The sequence below is a fragment of the Puma concolor genome, chromosome A1, assembly GCF_028749965.1.
Source record: "Puma concolor isolate L17-30 chromosome A1, mPumCon1.1.hap2, whole genome shotgun sequence".
NCBI classification, from domain to species: Eukaryota; Metazoa; Chordata; class Mammalia; order Carnivora; family Felidae; genus Puma; species Puma concolor.
Window position 1 is genome coordinate 85,062,889 of NC_141667.1, and position 24,624 is coordinate 85,087,512.

Consider the following 24,624-nt stretch of genomic DNA (forward strand, 5'->3'; position numbering starts at 1 on the left):
TGCAGATCCATGAACAAAAACAAATGGGTGCTATTGTTCAAAGTCTTTGTTTTTGGTGATTTGTTATGTGGTAAAAGATATTAACCATCACTTTATGAGATAGAGGTAGTATAATGCTCATTTTATAGAGTAAGAAATAGAGGCATCCACAGTTAAATAACTTGTCAAGGGCACCCTAGTGGTAAATAGTAGGGGCAGATTCTCGAGATTCCTTCACAACACAGCTTCTCACAGAGGATACAACACTGGCTTATCAGTCGTGGTATGGCAGTAAATAGCATGACGTCTAGAGACAAATCGACGGAAATTGAATGCCCACATAGTGCAGAGCACTGATTTATATCCTGGGGGAATCAGCAGTGAAAGAAACAGGAAAATCCTTGCCTTCATGGAGCTTCCTTCCCAGCATGTGAGAGATAATAACATAAAACCCTTAACATGTAAACCATTTACCCCAATGTCTGCTGCATAAAAGCAGCATGAATATTATAGGTTATTGATATGATTATTGAATGTGGAAGACTGTGGTTATTATCTGTGGCCCTGATGTTATAAATAGTATTGTCTGTCCATTTGAATGTATGCATTTCAAAGGATGAGAAACATTTGATTTCTGTGAGAAGAACACAAATTTGAAACTGATCAAGATAATTCTAGCAGATCATACAGTAGCTAGTGTTTCATATTCAGCTATTATATAATGGCCTCTAGGACTCTGTGTACCTATAAAGAGGTGTCAGAGGGGTTATGAAAATAGCTTTATAGATACTAAAAAAGATACTCCAACAGTAGGTTGACTGTGCTTGAAAAAGTAAAATCTTGATGATCAGTGGTGTAACGGTGGGCAGGAAATGTGTTGATAATTGAAGCCAACAGATAGCCCTCAGCTCCCTGGTTCATCAAACCTTTTCCCAGAACTGATAAGCAGCAAAATTGGCTGGTTTAAATTTCACTTCCTTTTATTGCTCCTGTGGAGATGCTAATGAATAATAGACAAGGAGAGGCAAGAACCCAGGTAATTAGTCTGCTGTGGATGTGTAGAGCTGGGAGGGACCTTAACGTCTCCTCTGGTCTGGTTCCCTCATTCTAGAATTGAGGAAACTGAAACCTTGAGGTGCTAAGTGTCCCGATGGCACATGGCTTGTGAGCATCTGAGCTGAAGCTAGGTCCCAAGTCCCAAGTCGCTTATTTATAGCTTTCACGGATTTTCACTTAGTCTCACTCCTCCCCATATCAGGAACTGCTAATTGTCTGGGGTCTGTGTGCAAGTAACTAAGTTAAACAGACACTAGGATTTCTTTTTCAATATCATGATCATTAAACAGAGGGCCAGAAAGGAACCTGGGTTTTCCTTTAGCCTGACGCTCAGAATTCCAGCCCCTGAGTGCTTTTCAAGAGATTGACTCCACCTGGAGTGTGCTTGGGCTTTTTAAAATTCTCACCCTGGGAGCTTTCCCATGCAAAGGAAGCCCCTTCATTCTCATGGTTGTTGGAGGAGGTCATCGAGAGGCCATGACCTCTAGTTGACCCTCAAGCTACATCGGGCAATTAGAGGAGGTTCTTTGCTACCTTCCCTGTGCTTGGAATGTGTACTCTCCCCACTGTTCCCACAGTGGGAGCTGTTTTCAAGGACATAGACTTGAGAGAGCAATTGTGTTGTTGAGTCCGTCGGGATGGTATATGATTGAACCCAGTTAAGGCTTCTATATAAACTTTTAAGATTCCGGCCTGGTGGTGTGGAAATCTACACATCTCAAGGGGCCCAAAGCAAGCCTTGTAAGTAAGTGCCTTTGCTTATTAAACCTTCCACTTGCCAGTCTGGAGTGGATTTCCCCTTACTTGGATGTCTCCTTGCTCTCTTAGGGTCAGTTTGTGAACCAACAATGGTTGGTGGGGATGCCATGAAGCCTTCTGTGACCACTGTGAGCTACTTTGTTGGTTCTTCTCTCAATTTACGTTGTATTACAGCTGCATATAATAACTTCTGTTCTACTTTGGAAGCTCCTTGAGGTGCCTCAGTTGCTCAGTCAGTTGAGCGTCTGACTCTTGATTTTGGCTCAGATCATGATCCCAAGGTCACGGGATCTAGCCCTGTGTTGGGCTTCATGCTGAGCATGGAGCCTGCTTAAGATTCTCTTCCTCCCCCTCTGTCTCTCTCATCCACTTGCACTCTCTCTAAAATAAAAAAAAAAAAATTGTAAGCTCTTTGAGGACAGACAAGCATTACTGTGAATGACTGGATCAACATGGTATCATCCGTGAGTATAAGAGTCTGTACATGAGATGATACATATCATATATCTTTCCCACTTTAGTAAGAAGTTTCCGACATGTCCCTTTCAGGGTGTTGTAGCTAACCACTTATATTAAGTGGCATTCCGATCAATGACAAATTGTGAGTTCATGTTTTCAGTGTCAGTGGCAAGAGTAATAAAGTAAGAGGAAGGACACACTTTTAATCAAATAACTACTAATACACAATTGGCATTATTAAATGATTTCATTTATTCATTTTATAAATATTGGGATCACTTACTAGGTAAAAGATGGCATGTGAGGCTCCATATTAAATAAAAAGCTGAATAAATATACATAATTGACTCTAATAGTATATGATAGTATGTCCAAAGCATATTTTTTGTAATGATTTTCCTGCCCCTTCTCATAGGAGATGGAAGGAGGAATAAGGTCTGGAGAGGTGGGTTGTTATAGTTTTAATTTCCCTTTATAGCCATTCATTGGAAACCAGCTGTGCTTGTATAACATGTAACATACGTAGCCAGGATTAAGAGCTGACTAGTCAATTCTATAGTGTTCTCTTTTCTTTCTTTCTCTTGCCACTTTGGGCCTCACAATCTTAATTTCAATAGTCATTTGTGTCCACCTTATTCAGATATCTATCTCTTACAATATTTGAAAGGAATGTTAAACTGCACATTTATAAAGACAGTTGACAGGTTTAAGTGAATAAAATATACTATGTACAAGAATATATGTGCATGTATTCTGAATTTTTGAGATTAACTTTTCATTTTTCATCACTAGGAATTGGTAAACTCTTCAGTAAGATATAGTTTCAACATTTTTTTTCTTGTATAGTTTGAATTTGTTTTCTTCTCTTTTTTGCCCAGATGTATTGACTAGGTTGCTGGAAGGATCAAACATGTAAACAACCACTTCAATAAAACATGGTGTTTTCCATAACTGAGGTGTATATAGAGATCACAGGGGAATGATCCTTAAGTTTTGCTTGAGGAACTAGAAAATTTCTTGACAGAGTTAAACTTTCAGTTGAATGTTGAGAATAGGAAGGTGTTTTCTACATGCACAAATGGAAGTAGGGAATCTTAAACTGAATGAAAGGTATTGGTTCAGTTACTCAACCACTTAAAAAAATTAAAAAAAAAATTTAATGTTTATTTATCTTTGACAGAGAGAGAGAGAGACAGAGCATGAGCAGGGGAGGGGCAGAGAGAGAGGGAGACAGAGAATCTGAAGCAGGCTCCAGGCTCTGAGCTGTCGGCACAGAGCCCAATGAGGGGCTCGAACTGATGAGCTGTGAGGTCATGACCTGAGCCGAAGTCAGACACTTAACTGACTGACCCACCCAGGCGCCCATACTTACCCATTTTATTGAACATTTATTTATGGGCCATCTTATATAAGACAGGCATTGTGGTAGGTGCTGGAGATACAAAAATGTAGACATAGTCCTGGGTATTGAGGAGTTGCTTGGAGAGAAAGATACAAATAGATAATTATAAGACTGTGAGTGAAGTGAGAAAATTATGCACGGAACTTCATGGTAATAAACATGAAGGAGTGAAAGAATATTTTATGTTCAGAGAATGAGAAGTATAATTGAACCTCAAGAATGGGGCAAACGTAGGTAGAAGCCAGCCTGGTTGGGTGTGAATACAGTGATGTGTGAAGAACTTTGAAAGCACTTAAGAGGCAATAGATTCTACCTGTCTTTGATGGCAAACTCCTGAGAAATTTTTGCGCAGTTAAATTTGCTCTCATTTATACATTATATCACGTATTATGCTCTCATTTATACATGAAGGGGACAGGCACGGGTTCGGAGACTAATGCACTAGTTCAGGCAAGAGGTAATACATACCAAGACTAACAGTAGCAGTGAGGATAGAGAGAATGAAACTTTTACTAATGGACTTGATATGAGGTTAAAGGAGAAGAATAAATATAGGATAAATATAAATAAAGGCCAAGTTTCTTGTTTTGCAATGAGTGGGAGGTAGAACATGGAGATCAAATACAGTTTTGAGGGAAGGATGAGTCACCATCCGTTGGCATTTTCAGATGAATATAATCTACCGGGAAATTAGATTGAAGAGTCTGAGGACAGAAATACTGCTCTAGGCAAATTAGGCTGGGGAGACAGAGGAGAGGTGGCGGTAGAAGGTAGCAGTGCTTGGGAAGCGTGCTGAGGGTAAGAAGAGATGAGGGACAAAGAATTTGGGAAACTTCAGAACTTAGAAGGAGGGCTGGAGAAGATGAACTTAAAAGGATGCTGGGAAGAAAGAGCCACAGGACCAGTGGAGGAAGCCAGACTTTCGTGTGGTGGAAATCGCGAGAGGAAAGTGTTTCCGGGAAGGACTGGTCATATTACACTCTAGAGAGCTCAAGTAAGGTAAAGGCTAAAAACTACCTGTTGAATTCACTAAGCAGGTCATCAATCGACCTGGTGGTAGCAGCGCCTTTCTGTGGAGGGAATGGAGGCGTGTTCCACTGATTGAGGAATAAACAAGAGGTATTGAGATTTTGAAAGTGAATTCCTTTCTGTGGCAGCCCGGATGTGAACAAAAGAGCATATTCAGGGTAGTGCCTGTGGGGTGGTTGCATGATTAAAAGAGACTTTTTGAAGATTTGGTGATGGTGTTCAACTGTGTCCATTCCCAGGGAGAAGGGAGGCTACAAGATGGAAGGAGTGGGGATAACTAGCAGCAGTATCTCAGAAGAGGTGGAGCGGAGGTGAAATGACGCTACTGTTTCTTTTCTGGCTGTTCCGTGCTGTTCTTATCCCATAACACACTGAGCAGGGCAGGTCACTTCCTTTTGAAAGCTGAATATTAATTTGGTCTCCATATGGTACGGGCTCTGTGGTGTTGAATTCAAAGGAACACAGCCTATCTACCAAAAAAGTAAGTTACATTTTTTATTGGTGTTTCTCCAAAAATGCCTAGGGTAGGGGAAGTACAATCCTAACTTTGAGTACAACTTTAAAAAATTTTTTTCAAATATTTATTTTTGAGAGAGAAAGAGAGAGACACAGAGTGTGAGTAGGGGAGGGTCAGAGAGAGAGCATCAGACACAGAATCTGAAGCAGGTTCCAGGCTCCACACTGTCAGCGCAGAGCCAGACGCGGGGCTCAAACTCATGAACCGTGAGATCATGACCTGAGCCCCAGTCTGGCACTTAACCGACTGAGCTACTCAGGTGCCCCGAGTACAACTTCTTAAATTTCTCTTTTTGAAATCTCTTCCTCTTAACAATACCCTCACCCATGACTTACGATAGCTGCATTCACTATGGAGTTTCCATAGCATATTGCAAAGAGGAGCACACCACAATTCCTTTTCCAACCTTGCTCCTTCTTGCCCAAGTCACACACTTGAAACTGACAAAAATCTCGCCTGCTACATATTTTCTAAAAGAAGTTTACTAGCAGAGGAGGACAGAGAAACACATGGAAGTAAGAGGAATTGAAGCTAAGGCAATGGCTCAGGAGTTCTCAAACTTTCACATTCATCAAAATCACCTGGAGAGTTTGTTAAAACGCCATTTACTGAACTCCACCCCAAATGCTTGTGAGTCAGTAGGCCTAGGTTGGGCCCAATAATTTGCATTTCTAAAAAGTTGTTGAGTAGTGCTGTTGCTTCTGGTCTGTGGGATACACTTTGAGAACCAAAAGTGGGGGGCTCAAACTCACGAACCGCGAGATCATGACCTGAGCCGAAGTCAGACGCTCAACCACCTGAGCCACCCAGGCGCCCCTAGAATGCTATTTCTTTTTTTTTATTTTTTTTTTTTTAATTTTTTTTTCATCGTTTATTTTTATTTTTGGGACAGAGAGAGACAGAGCATGAACGGGGGAGGGGCAGAGAGAGAGGGAGACACAGAATCGGAAACAGGCTCCAGGCTCTGAGCCATCAGCCCAGAGCCCGACGCGGGGCTCGAACTCCCGGACAGCGAGATCGTGACCTGGCTGAAGTCGGACGCTTAACCGACTACGCCACCCAGGCGCCCCTAGAATGCTATTTCTTAAACCAGGATATGAGGCACGGTTTTTATGGTTTTTATTAAAGGCAGAAGGGCCAGTCTGGTTGTTAGAAGTTGTGAAGCAAGGCCTGCTTGATGCTGAGCTAGCTACTGAATTACTGGCCCAGGTTCTTTTGCTTTTTCTGATGGGTTTGTAACTTGTTTCACAGTTAGAGGAAGGGTTACATACATACGTGGGTGGTAGTTGGGTGTGTCCGGGAGATGGGATTGGAGGCGTTCAAGGGCAGATGGCAAGGCAGGTTTTCATGCATGAATTTACAAAGGACACACTGAAGTGAGGCAAAAATTATTATTCCAATTTCTCCCCTAGAGGGTTGCAAGAAGTTTTTCAACTCATCCGAATTTATTTTTACATCCAGGCTTAAGTATCTTTGCTGATCCTCTAGGAGATTTTTTTCTACCTACAAAGTACTTAAAGGTGTCTTTTTATGAGCAATTATGTAGTTTATGAGTCTAATGTCTCTGACAGCTTTACCCAATATTGAGAAATGGTAAATATCCAAGTGTGCTTCTTAAAACTTATTTATAGTTAAGTTATACATGATTCTGGATCATGTATAACTTCAGTGAAATTTGAGCCATATATTTCCAGTTCAAGTTAAATAACCAAATTTCCATACTGTTGAATAACTCAACAAATTTTGTGCTTAAGACACCCCCTAAGAACTTGTTAATGTATTTTTTACAGTGTTGTGTTCTGCAGAAAATGTTGACTTATGTCCAGATAAACAGATGACTAAGTAGGGAAAAATATTAGGTGAATGAGCTTTTATTTTTATAAATTCTGATATAATTTTAACACAGGTGAAAAAGAGGTTTCATTCCCCTAAGACAGAATTTTTCTAAGGAAATAATATTTAGAAGTCTTCATCATGTTTCTGTGTCTATTGCTATACAGTTGAGCAAGTTAGATTGCAAGGAAATAACACATTTGTGAGAGGAGAAAAACAACAGACACATAATCACCTAAACTTTGGACAAACCTCTGAAATGGAAGCCAATATAGCAATGAAATCACAATGAAATTATAAATTTATGGAGGAAAAGCTGGGAGGTTAATTTTACCCTTTAAAACCTCAATGAAGCACAAAATTCAGGGGAAAAACTAATAATTATGACTAAGAATTGTAAGATTTGGAACATCAACTCAGCAAATGAAGACATTACCACATGGCAGACATTAGCCAATAAAATGCATCCAATCACTCTAAAATGAGCTTATAACGCAAAATGTGAGCACTGTGGATTTCCAGAGAGATGGTGCATTTATGAAAATAAATCTATTTATTACTTTCTGTGACTGAGCTCATTGAATCCACATTTACTGAGCATAGACAATGGCCTTGCACTGTGTGAGGTGCCTAGGAGGACTAAAAGAATGCATCAGGTACAGATCCTGACCTTAAGCAGATTACAGTTTAGTTGGAATGGGTGATTGGAGGGAAAAGACACTAAGTAACTATAAGATAAGGAGAGATGCCAAATATGAAAAGAGAGGCAGATAGAGGAGTGTGAGGGTGAGGGAGGAGGCAGAGTCTAGGATGATCTTCCAGGGGGAGAAGCAATTGAACTGAGCCTAACACCATATATAATATTCTTTGATTTTTATTTTACATTTTCTCAAAGTGCATACTGTATAGCACTAAACTGAAAATGGCATGACATACATGTTTTCAAGTGGCAATCTCCTATCAAACCAACACACCTGAGCATGCAAATCAGAACAAACAGGAGTATCAAGCTCATTAATGGATCTAAGTCAGCCTAAGCTAGTTTTGTGCAGCAAGCAACAAGATTCCCCTCTATTTCAGTGATTTACTACAACTACAGTTAAGACAAGAAGGATTATGTATGGAAAGGTAACTTTGAAAAAGTGAGGAAAATGGGTTGGAGGCAGGGGAGAACCTTTACAGACTGTTGGAATAAGTTGCGGCAAGTAATGATAAGGGTTTGAACCAATACATTAGCAGCACGATGGGAAGGATGAGATAAGGTCAAGAGATGTCACAGGTAGATTTCATTGAACTATTTGATGTAGGGACTGAGAGAGAATGAAGAGTTAAATGTAATTCATATCTAGTTTGGTTGACTGGGTGGATGATGATGCTATTAGCCAAGAAGATTTCATCATTTACCCAGAAGCAACCAGCAGGTTTTGGGGTGAGTTTGGTCGTGGTACTCACAGCAAAGATCACTTGGAGGTATCAACCACATAGTAAAAAATACATATTTGGGTCCATGAAGAGAGACAGGACTAAACATGTAGATTTGGAAACACTTGGTCTCAAGGTAACAGTAGAAGCAAGTTGTGGGATGTCTGTGATTTCCCTGGGAGGAGAGAGCTGAGCACAGAACTTTGGGGAAAGCCTACACTGAGTGAAGAGGTGAGTCTAGAACCCAGCTTTGCTCTTTTCTAGAATAGGCTTTTATTAGTTTTCTGGCGCTGCTGTAACTAAGTGTCACAAATGGGGTGGCTTAAGCAACATAAATTTCATAAATTTATGGTCTCCCAGTTCTGGAGGCTAGAAGTCCAAGATCAAGATGCCAGCAGGGCTGATTCCTTCTGAGGGCTGTGAGGGGGAATGTTTTCCATGCCTGTCTCCTAGCTGCAATCTTTGGCTTTCCATAGCTTGTAGGTGTATGGCCCGATCTCTGCCTCTTTGTGTGGTGTCATCCCTGTGTATGTGTCTCTCTCTGTGTCCAAATTTTCCCTTATTTATAAAGGCTCTGATCCTATTGGATTAGGACCCAACCTAATGACTTCATCTTCACTTGTTCATGTGCCAAGACCATATTTCTAAATTTTTTTTCAACGTTTTTTATTTATTTTTGGGACAGAGAGAGACAGAGCATGAACGAGGGAGGGGCAGAGAGAGAGGGAGACACAGAATCGGAAACAGGCTCCAGGCTCCGAGCCATTAGCCCAGAGCCTGACGCGGGGCTCGAACTCACGGACCGCGAGATCGTGACCTGGCTGATGTCGGATGCTTAACCGACTGCGCCACCCAGGCGCCCCTCATATTTCTAAATAAGGTCACATTCTGAGGTACTGGGGGGTCACAACTTCTACCTATGAATTTTGAGGGGACAAAATTCAATTCCTGATAGGCTTCTTCTACCCCCTCCTCCCAGAATTTTTGGAGTCAGGAGGAAGAATCCAGACTGCAATAGCCTGAGAATTAAGAGGAGATCAGAACACCAAGGCTGGGAATGTAGACTATTTATTTGGAACTATATCCATTACAAATCAAATGGTGAGAGCTAGGGCTCCATGGATGATACAATTTCCAGGACAAACCACTTTAAGTTTGCCAAAGAATCATTCAAAGTCTATGGTATCTTAACAGTGCTTCCTGCAAGATTATTTCTTTAGCCTAAAACATATGGGCTTGTTTATTTGGTGAATAATGGTGCATGTCCCTAGAACATGAGTTAGTAGTCATTCACTTTGCATCTAGTGTAATGTGCTCTTTTCTGATGAAACTTAGAAGTTTGAGTTTGAAAAATGATGTGTCTAAGAGAGTATGGACTAAGCAATTTTAGATATGGCAGAGCAATAAAAAACATTCTTGCCATGGATTCATTGGAGGTGCAAGGACACAGATTAACCTTGGGAGGTGTATTATAGCATTTATTTTTTCAAAAGAAAGGGAAGACTTGGTATTTAAATTCTCACTTTCATTTGAGGAGGGAAAATATAAATCTTGGGATGTCTGAAAAATATTAAAATGTTCACAGAATTAACCGTCAGTGATAATATCAAATGTCACATTTCTACTTTATCACATATTGGGAGAAACTGAAATATGTAACCAAATGGCATACCAGGCTTTTCTTATGGTGTGTTAATTTTATACCAAAATTTCTGGGTGTAAGTAAATGTATACAGTTTTGTTTTGGGTCCTAGATGATGTGGTTTGTGATTTGCAGTTGGATTTAAAAGAAACACCAAGGAATTCAAGTGTTTTTGTAACAGCATTTTAATAGTATTTATCTTTTAGTGGCATTTGTTTATCCTCCTGATTTCCCATTGTTATTTGTTTTTTGGTTTAGAAATGATACATGTTGAGAGAGCAACCAATAGAATATATTTTTACTAAATATTCTACATTAAAATCAGTGATGCTTCTAGAGCATTTAGATTCTGAAAGAGCAGTTTGATATCTTAGGGTCTTTTGTTCTTTTTCGCAATTTGTGTAAGTGAGATGTGCTGTTCCTGGGGAAAAATTGTGATAATGTAGACGGATGTTGAACTTTTCTCTCCCCGGGTGAAAATTCAGAGCATCCAGCTATTTATATGGGGTAGGTTTTCCAAAAATAGGCACAGAGTGACCACAGTGGCAATTGAACTTGTGGTCCAGCTGTGTCCAGTATGATTTTTCTATCATGCTTGCCTGATTTTTCCCCATTCCAATTGGTCTTGGGGATTTGTTCTTGCCTCTCAACCGTGTGCTTGGTACTGAGTCCCTTCCGTTCTCTTCCCCTGACAGGTGGAACAGCACTTCTTGTTTCACCCACATCTCTACTTTTGTTCTGAAGGCAAAAGGACTAAATCTTGTTTTATGAGAAAACATTAAACATGTTAGGTCAGAACAGAGTTAGTAAAAATCATACTGAGCTTCAAATTAGGAAACAAGATGAGATGTTCACTAGGCTACTCATAGCTGTGTGTTCTTAGACACAATATTAAACTCTTAATCATCCTTTGTTCATTAATCTATTGGCCCTTCCATCCACTCATCTGCTTCTTTCCAACAAGCATTTATTGAATGTTTCTTGTGTTGTAGGCACCGTGTCAGGCACAGATGTTAAGATAAAAAACTACAGACCTTTTCTTCAAGGAGTTCATAGATCAGTTGAGAAGATAAAAACCATAAATTATGGTAGGAGTGATAAGTGTTAGAGTAGACATAATCATGTGTAAACGAGGAGGTAAAATAATATGATTTCTAATGTTCTTTTTACTTCTATAATTATATGGTTCCAAGTCTATAAAAATCCTAAAAGCTGTTCACATGCCTTTCGACTTTGGGATAAAACGGGACTGGAGATATAAAGATAAAAAGTCAACCTGTTTCCTCCACTCAACAGGCCCCTGACTTGAAAGATGAGTAATTGAACGTGTGTATGTGTACACTTTACCTGCTCCCGGAGTCCTTGGGCCACAGCATTCCTTATTACTGCAGGTGATTAATGGCATTGGCATCCTGGCACCTTGAACTATAATTTGTTCAAAGTAAGGAGAATGTGGAAGTGAGTGAGTGGTAGCACATGTGGTGCTAGATGGAGTGGGGAAAGAAAGGTAGAACTTTATAATTCTCATTTCCATATGTTAGAGAGGTGAGGGGAGTCATCAGGAAGGTGAGAGCGCAAGACTCCAGAAGTGTGCTTGGTGTCCCTTCCTGCACCCACAGACGATTTATGAAGAGCGTAGGCAACACAAGACGTACGGAAATACATGGCAAAAAACTGAGCCATAACAACGAATGTTTGCCGTTCTCTGTTACGTATAGACACCATCTAGGCTCTGGTAGAATCATGACCTTGTAAGACTAAAACTTCTCTTTAGGCAGTTGCGATGGTTAGTGAATATTATTCCAAAAGTTTACCTCAAATTCTTTTCAACCTCTGATTAAAAAAAAACAGGCAACTAAGAATATTTCAGTAGGTACACTTTAGGTGTAATAAGACTCATATGATTGACATGTTTAAATGGGCAGTATTTAATCAGACAAACAATCGCTGTTGAAGAACTTCAAGCAGAGTTAATATAGTTACAGAGTATCGGAAGGCCCAGAGGCACTGATGGGGTGAGGTTACCTAAAGACTAGTATCTATATAGAAGCACTACCAACCTCTGGGCCCAGAGGCCCAAAGGAGAAAATGATGTTACCTAGAGTCTACATGCAGCTGAGGCTGCTGATATTGGAACTGAGTTACCTGAGTACAACTTGGAGCCACGCTTACCTGTCACTATTGCAGCTGTTGAAACTGCCATTAGAATCCAGAAAAAATGGCTTCTTGTTCTCTCCAGCTTCTTGCCAGTGCCTCCTACTGGCAGAACTTAACAGGAATTCAGGTGGCAAGGGAGTCTGGGAAATACAGCTTTGCAAACTTTCTGCCCCGGAGTTATCAAGATGGTGGAGAAAAACAAAGGAGGAGCCAAGAGACAGTACCCTTCAGCACACTTCCTATTGTCTTCTCTCCTTGATAACCTGGTTGATGTTCCTGAAGCTTGTCTACCAGTATTGAGCCAGTGAAGGGGAGAGTGAATTAAACTGAGGGAAGGAGGAGGATATAACATAGTGACAGTCTTGATAGAGAAAGGAAAGAAAATTAGTAGGTCGGGGAAGAGGGAAGCCAGAAGGGATGTGAGGTCAGATGAGAGTGTCCTTGAATTCATACAACATGTAATTCAAACCCTTTGGGTTGGGGTAAAGTGAGGGATAGCAGAAAAATCCAATTAAAATGGTAGGATTCATGGATTGGGGGTTAGGTGAAGCCTTCTACTTGTTTCAAGGTCTGTCTTAGGAGAATTTCAAATGGCCTGAAGTTTCATGTTTATCGTGGTATAACACTGACATGTTGTCAGATTATTGGCAAATGAGGAATACTTGAAAGAAGCATCTAGACAGAAGGGCTTAAATAATGCCCTGGTTTCCCATGGTTCATGAGAGTATCAAGGGATTCTGTAAACTCTTATGTCTCCTATTACTAAGAAAACCAGTGGAATGCAAGAAGCTTGGGACCAGGGCAAGGATGCTACAGAGGCCAGAAAGCTTGACACAGAAAGTGATGATAAGAAAACTGAGGTCTTTGGGAATAGGTTCCCACCATGACCCTTCCTTCTCTGAGCCCTGGAAGTACCAGGCAGTACAAAACTTAACATATTGGATACTAGCACAGAATACTCAGTAACCTGATACAGTGGGGAACAGATCAGCAGAGGCCAGCAAAGCCCTGGATGCTAGTACACAAGCCAGAAATCTGTCCCCTGTCATCATTAGGATGTGAGACCATCTTCTTATACCCAGATAGCATCTTGGGAAAAAGAGGGGTGTAAAGTCCTTCGAGAGGAGCGAATTAAACTTGATAGAGATTTGAAAGCAGTCTTTTTCAGCAGTCATTTAAGGTTGAAACTGGAAGATAGGAAAATCTTGGGTGCCGCAGAGCAAGATGTGAGGTGCAGAAATACATTTACATTGCATAAGCTTATTGTTTGGAATATCATGATATTATGAAAGATGTAATTCTCATACTTGGTTACAATAAGTGACAATACAATTTTTCCACGTAAGCCTTTTTTAGAAATAATATTTAAAATCCCAGTCTGTCCATAGTTAAAGAAGAATAGTCCCAGAAAATTAGTTACTTTTGAATTATTGCATTTATTGTTTCATGTGATATAAAATAACTTAAGCTAATTTTCCAGAGAAAGCTTTTATTTTATAAGTATTCATTATTTATGCTATTATGAAAAGGGCTATGTGGTATTTTTAAGGACCTATAGAAAACATGATCTGTTCTGAGAGGCTCATAATCTAAAGTGATTCATTTATTTGTAAAGATAGGGTTATTGTAAGAACAAAAGGATAGTCTTTATTAAACTTTATAAGCTAAAGGAGAGGAGATTGTTTCCATTCATCCCCATCTTTCCATAATGCTTTTGTAATGGGAACAAATATTAAAATGATCCATTCTTGTCAAAAGGGGGTATATTCAGATTTGGACAACTTAATAAATAATAACAAAACTCTTAGGCTACCCGCCCTACTATGGGACCTTGACCCCAGAGGGGCCATAGTAGCATGAAGTATTGCAAAAGCCCATAAATTACATTTTTACTTTTTAAATTTGATTGTGGGAACTACAACCTTAAATTGTATTAAGTAACTACTGAAATAAATAAAATAATAATTTAGAAGCAAAATTGTTATACGCTTGTGCTTAGATTCCTAGACATAATGTATACAGACTAGTTATTTGTGTCTGTAAATGCGTGATGATCTCATAATGAGTTAGTTTATAGTTTTGTGCATTAACTTCTCAGGCTGCTTGACTATCATTTTCTGCTGGCTATATTATATTATTGGGTCACCATAATACTAAACTGTAGGATGTTTTAGCTGATAATTCCTGAAAAGTGCTTACTTTTGAAATAAAAAGTGAAGCAAAAAAAAAAAAAGCCACAATGCTGACTGAAAAAAATATTTATATTTATATTAAACCCCTCAGCTAGAATCTCAGACACATCACTGCTTAAAATGCAGTCACCTGACAAAAACAGTTCTAATTATTACCCCCTTGGGCTAACATTTTTCAGAGTGACTGGCTAAAATGCACTCCAGCTCATAATTTCTGTCTCTGACAGTGGAAGACATAACCTAGTTTCCTCTAATGCAAAAGTCTCTAATCTAGAGGGCAAGACCTTGCTCCATATAACACTGAAGGGAGAAAATGCAATTTGAGCACAAGGAAATTGCACACATAGTTTGATAGTTCTACCACTCTCAGAATTTTTTTTTCCTCCTTGGGTTTAAATGTCTTGTTTTATTTTATACTAAATTATGACCTGGCTGAAATTGCTATGTTTTCTTTGTCATATTCTCGAAACCTGGAAACCTCTTACTATAAAAGTGAAGGTTATACTATAGTTCCATACTTTCATTTTTTTCAGGGGGTGGGAATGTTCGCATTTTGACAGTTCAGCAGTGAAAACATTAAAAGTTACTGTGCTTGCTACAGCAATATTTTTTTCGTGTTGAATAATAGCTCTTTTGTCTTGGCAAATGGAGCATATATACTGCATTAGAAAAAGGTAATTAAATCGTTTTGAAATGACGAAAGTGCAGATTTTTGACTTGGACTAATCAGTAACAATTTCATTGTTGAATCTGTGAACGCACAAACTTTTATGATTGCTGGGAGAGGTGAATTAACCTCACATTGTTCTGGTTCACTTCACAGGCAGTGGCTGAGTAATGCATTGCCCTGAAACTGATAAGCCAGAAGGCTAAAGAAGTTTCAAGGAAGTTAGTCAGAAGTCTTGCAAAGAAGGGGGCGATCAGGGTACAGTGCTGGGGATTTTCATTAACAATTTTTATTTCTGTGAATTGGAGACACTTCACCCCCTTTTCTATCTCTTTCTGCTGACAGCTGCTGCTTAACACCTTCCTTCCAGCTGGGAGGGCAGCCGGCTGGCTGCATCTGCGGCTAACGCCAGGATGGCTCCTTAGCGAGCAACCGGGGCATCAGTTTCCTCCTGGAGACTGCACATGTCACCTTCACGTCTCATGCATCTTCCATCATTTATGTGAATATATCAAGGGGCTCTGGTAGAAGGCACTAGGCTATGAAAGTGCAGTCTAACCGGTGACTGAGAACAAAGGCCGCCTTTAGCTACGAATGATTCACTACAATGGTAAAGAAGAATACTTTCTTTTTTCCTCCAAAATGACTTTGAATCCTGAAGATTCAGTGACTAGACTTCCCTACTCAGAAAATAAAAATGAAAGAATAGCATAGAGAAAGGATTATTAAAAAGAAGCCCGATTTTGATAAACATGTACACAATTTTATTGGCAATGTTATTTATTGACAGTGTTAGAGGTGAACTTGTAATTTCAGGGGAAGGTATATACCCAGCAGTTCTCATGCATGCTACTGGAACTTGTCTCTCCCAAATTTCTCAGCTTCCACCAGAACATGTCATAGTCTGATCGATCCCATCACTAAATATGGAAATATGGCGTGCTAATTTGGACAAGAGTAGAGTGCATTATTTTAAGAATTATGTGACTACATCTAACAGGTAACTTGAAAATATCTTGTGTGGTTCATACACGGGTTTAATTCAACGAGTCAATAAAGAGACTCCATAGTTCATCTCTAGAAAACAAAAACATTGATTTTATTTTTCAGTCATGAAATTATAAACTTCAAAATGTTTTTGAAAGGTACTTGGTTTCCTAATATCCTATATCATCTGTGTCCTTGGGAGCAAATAAGAATAATGAATGGGATTAGGAAATATTTTCTGCTTAACTGTGTAACCCTGAGATGCACAGAGAAGCATCCCTATCTCTCCCCACCCCTGGCCTGTTTAGGAAACTGACTTTCTCTCAACTAAGGTAGCATTAAAAATATGGAGAGGTTGCAGCCCAGAAACAGAATGGGCATCCAGCGTACTAATTTACTAGAGACTTACGGACACCATTTTGAGGAAACTCAGAGCATGGACACATTTGGCAGTGTCTTGTATATATCAAGAATCTTACTTAAAAGGGGTTTATATAGTACATTTGGTAATTGTATTTAAAATTAAGCTGTCAGTAGAGGATACATGCTAAACTTTGAGTGTAAAAAAATAGTTCACAGTAAAGAACAATTATATACTGAATATAATATTCTGGAAAATAGTTGGGTATTAAACTTACCTTTATTAATATTAGTTATAGGTCCACAGGACTCTGTCACAATCTATCCTTTGTTTTGTTTTAACCTCACAATATTATCCCTAAGGGAATTTGAAAAATAGTATATTAAAAAGCTTGCTTCTAAGTTGTTCAGTCAGGTCTGTCTTTCATAACCTTAATAGTTTCTAAATATTTCCAGATTTGGGTGTATGATATTGTCAGAACAATTATGAAATACTTTTAGTAGTACTGTGTCGACATGGTCTTTGGTGGTTTTAAAAAGGCCTCTATTAACTGCTTCAAAACATGGAAGATACTAAAAATAGTTTAGAAATTAACTCCACTAAAATTAATGGCCCATCCTTCCAGTGTTAGCTTTATATCTTGCATTTATTGACGTTTTACCATGTCCCAGGCACTTTGTTGAAGTGCTGTATATGCATTATTCCATTTAATCCTCAAAACAATCCAAAGGAAAAGTTACCATTATTAGGTCCATTTTTATAGATGAGGAAACTGAACACATACAGGGCATAGAACTTGTCCAAAGGTTCATGGTTGCTAAAATTGAAAAGTTGGTATAAAAGCCGAGGCAGGCTGATGCTGTGTTCTTTGCCCTTATATTTTGTTATATTGCTCTTTACTAGTTACTTTTGACTCAAAAACTATGTTAACATATAAGACAATTTTTTTTTATAAAAGTCTAAGGGTAAAATTCATTAAAAAGCAAAATAAAGATGGCTCTGTAAACCAATGACCCTCTCTCCTCCATCACTGATCTTGAACTTTGGTAATAGTGTGGGGAACATTGTCATGGACAGAGCTGTACTATATGTCATTTGCATGTGGCAATGCTAAATATGAAGGCACAGGAGTAAATGTGCAATTTTATGGAAATGGGCAACTGTATATTTTTTTCTGTTAACATCTTAGTGAGATTTCTACATAATAACAAGAGAATATGGTTAAATTAAAATATTGATCTACTGATACCCAGAATAATACTATCTAGTGAAATTACATACTAAAATAGATTTTTTTTTTTTGAGAAATGAAATCATGCTTTAAAAAAACATTCACTGGAGTTTTACATTTTGATTAAAGTATGAAATAAATTCTCTGATGAAAATTACTTTGACAAAAGTGAATTCAGGTTAAAAACTGTGAATCATGAGTTTTCCAGGAAGCATTTTATTTTGACCTAAATGATATCTGAGAGATGAACTTCAAGCTGGATACATTTTTAACATGATAGAAGTGCGGTGGCCTCTCGGTGGGTGTCAGAGAGGAAGCACTAGAGAAGCCTTTATGTACCAGAGTTAGGCTAAGGGGCCCAGCAGCCTGAGGTCCCGCTGGTCTATTCCTGATTCTCTCTTACCAGGAAGGACAGAAAGCAGAAAAAGTGAAAGCTTCTACTGAGCAGATTATTTTCATTTATAGACTTCATAAATGTCACAAAGTTAATGTAGAGGCAATTAATATTCCTCTTTTTTTTTTTTTTTGGTAATAACATGCAGCAACTACAATCTTGTTAACATTTTTGTCAAAGGTGAGAAAAATGTGTAATTCTTTGGTTTCTCACATTTGTTTTGGGGGGCAAACAGCAATTATTATTTTGTCATGAGAACCTGTAAAATAAAATCCCAATAAGATTCGTGTATACAAATCTATGCAAACCAATAAATAGAAAATATTGGCAGAAAAGGTCTATTAGTGGAAACCAGTTTCTGACAGTTTGAGATTCATATTCCTCAGTGATGTGCTTTGTCTACCTTTCCTGTTCGGTTCATATGGATATCCTCTGGAATATATGTTTTATGCATGTGTACACACATATATATCACAGAAAGTAGTCTGGATTTTAGTGAACATTTCAGAGGCTAGCAATTACCTTTTTCACGTAGCATTTCACTTCAATCCAGTATTATTTGTGTTTTCTGCTCCCTTCTGTATAGACCACAGTAAACATTTGGAAGGCATTTTGTATGGCAAGTTTGTGTATTGCAATTTTTGAGCAATGCAAACATCCCCCTTAAATAAACGAAAACAGATCCCAGAAAGGGTATGCTTCCAACACATTCCCCAAAGATCTGAGTGCCGCTGTGCATTCTTGCTCAATTTAAACAAACTAAACTTCAGTTAGTCTCCCCTCCCCTAATGGGCACCCCCACTGGGAACATTGTTAGGTTACCACCATGGACAAGGCCGCAGTACAGCTGGATCTGTAAACAAGACCATAATCCGCATGAAAGAACCCTCAGAGTTTTGGCAGCACTCGCAGTGTTGTTAACATATTGTGCCAAAGCAATAACAAAGCCGTCATTTTTAAGTTTGTTCACGGATTTGTATTAATCAAGAAATTTTCCAGAAATTACTTCTAAATGAGGAACCTTCCAGAAAGTTACCATTTGGCAAGAAGGTTTCCAGATGCCTTTTTTTTTGCTTATCTGCAACATATTCTTCCAAATAAATTACAAATTTGTGGAACTTCAGTCGAGACAGAAAACACATTGCTGCTGTGTTGGCGGAAGGAGGCTTCCTTCAGTTCACTCCCTGCTTCATCAAAGCCTGGCTAGTGCTTAGGTCATTTTTTCTTATTAGGAGGAGGAGGCCAGGCCATCTAACTTGGCATTCTGGTGATAAACATTAAGTATTGATACTTGGATCAGAAAAGCAATTATTAGATTACAGTCAGAACTGCACACTAAGCATTTAGGAACAGACCAGGAGAAGGCTGTTGGACCTTTGTTGGAATTTAGTTGTTGGTTTTTATTGGCGTATTAGGCGATTGATTCTCTCAAATTCAATCTTTTTCAATTCAGACCCTATCTTCAAGACTTGTGCACAAGCAAAACTTCTGCAAACTGTTATGTCTGCTCTATAGGAAAAAGGGAAAAAAAGATGAAAAAATATTTTTACAAGTATTTTCAACATTGCATTATACCTTATATACCTTTAATAGTTTTTCATGTACATCTTGTGTGATTAAAACAATCCTGGGTAAAATAAACTTTTAAAGTATGCTAAAAATTCAAAATGCAGGTAGGTGGGTGGTTCAGCCTTAACAGAGGGTGCATGTGTGGCTCTAGTGATGGTTACTGCATACGAGATCGGAGGCTGTGTTGGGAGGTGAAGACCCATAAGTGAGTTTATCACCACTCGTGTGTGTGGAGTTTGGGTTGTGTTTCATCATTTAATCGTGTCCATGATACATTTATTTTTGTTACAAGAAAAGAAACTCTTTAAAGTGATGACTAATAGTAAATAAGCCCTTTTTCAGCTGAAGGCAACCCCCAACCTTCAAATTACCCTGGACCTGAGTACATCTTTCTTGTTTCCTCCTATGGTCCATTTTCTTAAAGTACCAATATATCATGTTTATATTCTGCCTTGTTTTAAAGTTACTTGTGTTCATTTCTTATTTTCCCTTTGAAAATGTAATGTTCCTGAATGTCTCTCCAAATGTCTAATATGGTGCTTTGTATGTAGTAGACTTTGCAGGAATGCTTATTGCAAAACAAAACAAAACGAAAAAAAAAACCAAAATCTTTGTCTGCACACATAGCACTTGAGAAGGCACTTTAAATCGTTGAGACCACCAGCATTCTACTGTGTCAATTATTACTCCAATTGAATTAATAATACTCCAGTAGTCTTCTAGAAAGCTACTCACTTAAGGGAGGATCCATAGTAAATGATAATTAATAAGCATTGCAAAGATGTGAAATAATGACAGAATCATAACTTCAGTCTTAAAGTATACAGTTCTCCAAGAAACAAAAGAGCTAGGCAAGTCCTTCATAATCTTTTTGGGAATTAGCACCCTCTCCCCAAAGAACACACACTTGAATTTTTTTCCAAGTATTTGACTATTCATTGTTGTGGTTTATGTTTGACATATTAATGCTAATTTTTTTTTTCTGTGTATGCAGTTGTTTTCTCTAAGGAATATGTATTTACTCTTTATCTTTGAATTAACTCTTCTTTGAATGGTCTATTACTGTATGAGATTGGGTGTATTCACCTAATTCTGTAAGAGAGCTTTCACCGGAGAACACCCTCGTTTATGTTGGTGGTGACCCAGTGATGTGGTGGATTTTGTTTGCTTTCAGTCAATGGCCAAATCACATTATTCATGTGGCTGTATTGGTTTAAATCACCCAGAATGAATTTTTACAAATATTTAAAAAAAAATTGACCAAAGGTGAAATGAATCCACGGTTTGGAAATTAACTTTTCTTTTGTATTAATGGAGACTTGCCAAAACTAAGATAAATAAATTTTTATTTCAGCCCATGGGATGTCTTTAATCATACTCTCAAACTTTCTTTATTTTTAAATTATTTCTTTATTTTTAGAAAAGGACTTCTTTAATGTTATCCTTGAAATTCATAACACTTAATTCCTAAACAGAAGCCACTGTAGATTAAGATACATCCAAAGGGTAAATTCAAGAAACAAGCCAGAAGGAAAATTAGTGGGGCACACACAACAAATGTGATCTAAATTCTACCAGCTGAATATTCTCAAAGCTGTGCAGATCCAGCCCTTGTTGAAGATGGTCCAGGGGAAGGATTCCTTGTGTGCCGGGAGGCCAGTGATGGTGGCAATTGTCATCACAAACCATTTGAATCACAAACCTTTAGGGTTGCCTCAGCCATTTTTAGGTAAGATCTGTTACTTACTAGAAAGAACAATTTAAGAAAATAAATAAGTATTGTTTATAGTCAACCAATGTTAAAGAGGCTCTCTCTGGTAAACAACAGTTCACAAAAGCAGATGTGAAGGCTTTCATTGTTTGTTATGTATGTAAAAAGTAAAAACGAGTCCCAAAAAGCTGAAACTCTGGCCCAAGCATGTCAGCTAACAAAGAAGGTAGCAGGTCCCTGTCTCAGCTGCTTTTGCCTACCTGACATCCAGTATCCCTTCACAATTTTTACTTTAAAAGACCCTATAGGGGTTTTGCTTTAGAAGTGATAACCAAACATTTGTCTGCATACTCTAATCACAATTTTGGGGAAAGTGCGGAAGATGGACAGTTTTTCTGTTACTGATCACACTATTTGGTAAAAGTTATAGGAGGATTCAAGAATCTGATACAGAGGTCGAATTGTAGAGAGAAATCACAGGGGTGATTATGGATAATAACTAGGGATAATGGGGGGAAATGTAAATAGGAAAAGGGGACAGTTCCAGTTGACAATGGACAAGTGTTATGCTGATGAGAAAAGACACATGTGAATACACAACAAAACACAAACCAGCGTGTGTGCATATACACATTATGAAAGCTATCATTCCCTTAATCTGGCCAGTGGAAGATGAAATTTTCCCAGGAGAGAGAAGCCATTGAAAGATTAACAGTAACAAGATGGCAGCTTGTCTTTTGTTTGGGAAAGGGAAGTCATCTAACTGTAGAAATTCAGAAGAAGGTTTAATGAATCCATTGTTTATGTTATTTATTTTTTTAATCAGTGTTGACTTGTAGAGTGATCTGGACATACAAGGTGAAGTTCTTAATAAGGTATTTCTCTGATACTACCATAGCTTTATACCATGATCATTTTAATTAGCTGTTAATTAGTTCTTCTTATGTGCTGGGGTACTGTATTTAGGCAATGATTGGCCAAAACAGAGAAGGTCTCTGCCTTTATGGAGCCTGTAGTTTAGTTGGGGAGCAAGCAATAAACAAATCAATTGTATTTAATTATAAATTGTGGTAAGTTCTAGTTTTGCAAACCTTAATTTTTATAATTTATAAAGCAAGTAGTGCTTATTCCTGGGAATTTTGAGTTCTCTTCCTTCCCATTTATTATTAACATTTATTCAGTACTTATGAGCACTGTGTTAAATCTTTATGTATTGGCTTATTTAGTTCTCACAATTAATTTAAAGGATATGTACTGTTGTATATATACAGTATGGTTAAATAATGTTCCCAAAGACATACTACTAATTAGAGTAGGGACTGGATTCAAACCTAGGGCTGTTAGTGTGTAGAGCTTTTTCTCTTAAGAGCTTTGCTGCACACCTCTCTGATTAGACGATAAGACCTATGATTCAATATGCTAATATTTCTAATTAGTTGCTACTTTGTCATATATATTTAAATGTAGGAACATGCACAAAGAATCAACAAGGGAAGAGAATTTCTCTACCCTACCCAGGGTCATCTTTACTATATTATTTCTCTCATCACACAGCTGGGCCGTTGAATGTTGCTATAGAAAATCACAAAACTATTCTGACTGGATCTGTACAGAGTCATGCTTTCTAATTTTATGGCTGCTCACAATTCTTTTGCTGACTCCCTATCACATTTCCTACAGCAGCATTTCCACCCCATCCTCCTTCTCAGCAAAAGCCTTTATTTCTGGCTTGACTGATTAATGTTTGGAAGTGTGTTCTATTGGAGAACTCTTTTCCTGGCCCTCTTGTTTCCAGGTTTTGCAGGAATGAACAGCTTTGGAGGAGTACTTCCTGTTTCCCCCTGTACTCCTTACTCTTATCCCTGAGAATGACTGATTTAGTTGATTGTTGGTGCAAGTAGACTCTGACATCTAAAAGTCTACATTCTTCTATTGGGAAGGTTGTATGTTTCAATTCACTTATTCCTTTGCTTACCCTTCTTTTGGGTCTTCCAGAGTAGTCTGTTCTCAAGGTGGATGTGTTATCTTCTCTCCTTCATGTGACTATGTACCAGAGCAGACAGAGCCCAACAAAGCATCTGTTTACTCGGCATATACTACAAAGTCCATATACATCAATGTAGCATTTGCTGTGTGGCTCTTACTGATGTCGGCTCTGAGGGGTATATAAAGATTTTTAAGACTATTCAGGCCTTCAAGGACCTTACACACTGATTGGAAAATTAAAGCCGGTAACTGTAAAATGAGGCCTCTGACTACCAAAAATACCTATATTCCTAAGAAACATACAGACTATAGATTTCCAGAGAAACATACAACAGACTGTGTCAACCGTGTAAACAACAGAGTATGGAATTGCAGAAAAATAAGAAATCACTTTAGTGAAGATGATCAAAAGGAAAGGTTGCTTCATTGAGATGATCAGGAAAACATTCCCAATTCTCTACAATCGGAATACTCTAAACTTACTTGAAATTACATGCCATCACTCCTCTGAGAGAACAGGAAACCGTGCCTTCCCTGTTTCAGTTTATCTTTTAATAGTGCTACGAGGAAGTATTCTTATGTCCATTATATAGACACAGAGCTGCCTAGAGAAATCCTGAGAGGTTAAGTAATGTGCTCAAAGTCACATTGTTAATAATTGGTAGAAAACGAAAACCCAAGTGTGCCAATTTTTTTTTTTTAACGTTTATTTATTTTTGAGACACAGAGAGACAGAGCGTGAACAGGGGAGGGGCAGAGAGAGAGGGAGACACAGAATCCGAAACAGGCTCCAGGCTCCGAGCTGTCAGCACAGAGCCCGACGCGGGGCTCGAACTCACGGACCGCGAGATCGTGACCTGGCTGAAGTCGGACGCTTAACCGACTGCGCCACCCAGGCACCCCCCAAGTGTGCCAATTTTGATGTTCATGTTGTTTTCTTAAAACCAGGCCAGTTTTCCAAAGTGGTGTAGGATGAAGGACCCTGGGTGAGATTGAGAAGGTCAGGGTTTGAGTCTTGGATCTGCTATTACAGGTGTATGATCTTGGACATTTTATCTCTCTATTCTTCACTATCTTTTGTAGAGAGAGTGACAAAAAATCCTGCCTTCTTCAGGAATTTTGGAAAAGTTAACATGAGATAACACATCTGTTTCATAGTGTTCTGAACTAGAACTTTATTTCAGCTGAGAACTATGTAAGTAACCACATTCTTGTTTCAACAGCATGGACAGAGAGAGATTGGGTTCCCTGGAACCAGGTTGTGCGATGGG